Consider the following 4425-nt stretch of genomic DNA (forward strand, 5'->3'; position numbering starts at 1 on the left):
ACAAATCTTACCTACGCAGTATCTACAGACTTTTTATAGTTGCCGGTTCATTGGAGTTATAAACATTGTCCATACTGTGCAAGCGAAGCATGTCAATCTTTGAGACGATTTAGTGAGACAAATGAGACCTTTTAAGCTCAGGGAAGAGTAAAAATGTCAATTTAAATGTTTACTATTATAATTAATACTATAGTTTGTAAATAAACTATAATACTATAGTGTAGTATATAATACTATATACAACACATTGTAAGTATTCACTGATTACTGTACTTTCATGGGTCCTTCTCACATTTACACAAGTAATCAATCATGTTCAGTCAAGACAATAAGGTGGCCTTTTTAAACTGACAAGTCCTCACTCATTCTTGTGATTATTATGTCCTTGCTGCTGGTTAAATTACTCTCTCCTCTCCACAAAGACTACACAAATCTGTTTCTGAATGTGTTGATTGATTTGTCCCTCCAACACCTCTGTCTCCCCCTTCCTCTAGCTCCTTATTACCATGTTTGACGATGGCATCTCATACTTTTAGCATTATGTGTGCCCATATATCAGTGATATGTCTGTTGGTCTCCTGTGGTTTTTATTGGATTGAAACTCTCACTGTTGCTTAGATTGCAGAACCCTTGTGAACAGAATTTGCTCCACCAAATAAAAGTGTAACCATTTGTTACAATAAATGTTCCTATATTCTTGGACACAAGTGTCACTGACAAATGGTACAGCTGTGCTCAGGGGGAGTGCTGTTAGTGAAAGATACGGACACCGTCCACAGGTGTTGCAGAGGGAGCCTCTGGGGCACAGGTGTTGGCAGGGTCATAATTGTTTGATGTGAGCAAAGCTGATATTTGAGGATCAAAATTGCCTGACTGGGCTGCAAAGCCAGGTGCATGCATGACAAATCCGCTCAGCAGTGGCAAAATGATGACAAAAAGAAGCTTGGTTATCTGAATTGCAAATACAACTTTTTGCCTGAATCCTCAGGCAATGTTACGGAATTGTTGGTACTGCAATGGTTATAATTTCAGCTCGCCATTTAGGAGAAGATATTTCATATTTCAATGTTTTCTTGACCCGTCCATCCATTCAGCCCAACCAAACAAAGGCAGATTTTTCTGGCTCTATAATAATGTCACCTGACTTCCTTTGCTCCTGTCAAAATCACAACCGTCGCTAAGTCTATATCACTAACGTGAATATTTGTTGTTTTGGGGTACTTTGTGAAATGACTGGTGCTGTTGGTCTTCTTCAGAGGACATCCTCAATGCCTCTGGGCAAATAGATAAGCTGACGGGCACATACTGATCCCCCACCGCTCTAATTTTGTGCAATGGGTCTTAAAGTTCCAGTTATGTCCAGAGCAACCTGTAGCCCAGTGCTACAGTAGAATGAATCCCTAAAATAGCGGTCTATTATCGTAATTTTAATAAAAAATACTCTATTAGAAATATGCATAATGCGATTTTAGTATAAACTAAAATAAGAAAGCACTAAAACTTGATTTTAACACTGGGCCCTACGAATTCACTAACACATTTGCAATTAATCAATTTACCAAAGCCACATAGTTCATTTGGGGCTTTTGGGGCCTCACAAGGTCTAAAGCCCCCACAAGAGTTTGTCTGGCTGGCAGTCCAGGCTGGCTCTTCTGATTACATATTTCATTGTCGATTAAAAGCAACAGAAAGCAAACAAACAACACAATGCAGTCTTTTTTTGAAGGCTGTCACAAACATCTTTGTTTGATTGCTTTCCTGCTCATGTGCAGCAAGTTTCATTGTGAGTTATATTTTAATATAGTCTTCAACGTTGTGTCATAATGAAGATGTAATCGTCATTTCAGCCATCATATCAATATGATCCATGTGGGGTGAATGTAGGAATCATATTGTGGAACACGATGATGAGGATTTAAGGCTGTGTCGTCTGGGTATTGTTTCATTAGTGTTGATGTTTACTGTCTCTGGGGCGGATTTGGATTCGTGCAGCCTTCTTCCTGTGAATGTGCAGCAACAAGCCTTCTTTAACAGCATGCAAATAAAAATTGTATTTGCTCCATAGCTGTGCCGATACCTGTATCCTTATTAATATACATATATTATTCTGAATTATACTGAAATCAGATGTTAATAATATGGAATATTTAGTATATGAAGTATTCTCTTGTATATTTGCTTAGTGATGTTCCGTGGAGGAAAGAGCTGATCTTGTGTTTCAGTGATCTGTAATAGTGTTTCATGTTTCTAAGCAGCTGGTTCATACCGCAGGCTCATATGGGATAAACAGGGATGAAGGGTTAGAGAAGCATACGAGGGCACATTTAGATCTACTCCAATGGTCACAGTTGCCAGGCCACCATTGCCTTAAGTGTGTTTTGAGTGTACAGTATCTGTATGTGTGTGTGTGTGTGTGTGTGTGTGTGTGTGTGTGTGTGTGTGTGTGTGTGTGTGTGTGTGTCTCTCTCATGCATTTACTGTGTGTATACATGAGTAACTGTTATTTGAGGTAAAAACGAGAGCTGGAGATGAAAGCATTAGGCAGCCTTGTTTGCCCATCGATGGAAAAGACGTGGACAGAGGTTACTGCGACTATTATCTATTCTGAAAAAAACTTTGAGAAAACAATCTGTGAAAAATAGTTGATGTGGTTCTCTTGGCTGCTGTCCACGCTGTTATCTTGACAAGTACGTTTGTGCTGCTATGACGCTATACAGCCTTTAATGTTTACTTGTAGTTTGGAATGTGTAGTTTTCCGTTCTGGTTTATGCTCTAGACGGAGGAGGTTCAACCGGTTAACCTCCCTTATGACAGCGCAGATTCATTGCTATTATGATTGTCATTAAAGCCACTATTCATTGTTTCTGTCTTAGCAGACAGAGGGGACATGTTATCTCTCAGCATGAGGATCATCTGGATAACATTTTTGCTTTCTACCTAAGGGAAGTGTGTGTGTGTGTGTGTGTGTGTGTGTGTGTGTGTGTGTGTGTGTGTGTGTGTGTGTGAGAGAGAGGAGAGAGAGAGAGAGAGAGAGAGAGAGAGAGAGAGAGAGAGAGAGAGAGAGAGGAGCCAGGATCATATGTAAACTGCCAGCATGACATGAAGTATACTGTATAAAAGAAATTGTTTTATTTAACAGTTACAATACTGATACAGCACTTAAAATACAATTTTGACGTTTTTTATTAATTCTACTTTAACACTTTATCCTAAACCAAAACTACAAAAATTTGAAATTCCTTTGTTATATTTTACAGTTCCTTTGTTATAGTTTACAAAATACAGTGATTGGAAATTTTAATTTACAGCTTCATGGTTGTTTTTTTCATGAGATTTTGTGCCACATACTGTATCTTCAATCAGATTTGATGTTGGCTATTGTGGCTTAATTAATAGGCAATCCTAATGTGTGACAGATTTGACAGACACATTTTGTTCTTCTCTGTCTCTCTCTATGTCTCTCTCATACACACCGTAATGAATGTGTATGTACAACTGGATGTCTAACCAGCTGGTAGTACTCTGCTTTTTTGTGTAATGTTATTTATGTCTAATAAAGTCTCTATGTCAAATTATACCTCAAACCTCCTCATGTATTCTTTGACATCCCATTGAATTCTAAGTGATTTTTTATTCCCCTGTGCTTTGGATGCTTTTCATGAATTTGAAACTACTTTAGTGACCATTTAAATGGGAACAAAAACATCATCAGGCTCCTGTAAGCAAAATACAAGGCCATGCTGAAACTCTACAAGGTAAAGTGCACAGTCAATGCCGATGACTCATTCTCTTTGTTACTTGATAGTTCTGCTCAGAGTGATCTTAATGGAATCAAGAAGAAATGTGATGTTAGCTTATACATGCTCTCTCAAAACACCGGCAGCATGCATAATGTAAATAAATCTATGTAATGTACTACTAAAACAACCACTTGTTCCTAATGGACGGTAAAAACATACAAAAAACTGTAAAAAGAGCATTCCATCACATGCTTTAATGAAACACTTCATGCATGACAGCTACTACTGTTTGAGCACCGATGGCTTGACCTTCAAAACACAATCCATTTCAGTTGGCATGACTTTACAGCATTTCAATTATAATAGTTAACAGAGTGTGCATGAAGAGGTACTCGCTGTAAACTGAATACAATATGGTCAAAAGGTTATGTGTAATGGATGACTATTGATGAAGGGAGGACTTGCTATCAATATAGCGACTCTGACCAGGATTAGCACCGCCTGACTAAATTGGTAAATGGATGAGCATTTAGCCTAACAATCAATATAGAGTTTTCATTATTCCTTCCTGTCAATACTGACACAAATATCTTTCTGCGCCAACTGAATCGGAAAGGGTGCTCTCCTAAGGCAAATTTTGGTGCAGTAAAGGCTCTTTTTATGTAAAAAAACTTGTTTAGGGGAA

This window comes from Echiichthys vipera, assembly GCF_963691815.1.
Source record: "Echiichthys vipera genome assembly, chromosome: 10".
Classification (NCBI taxonomy): domain Eukaryota; kingdom Metazoa; phylum Chordata; class Actinopteri; order Perciformes; family Trachinidae; genus Echiichthys; species Echiichthys vipera.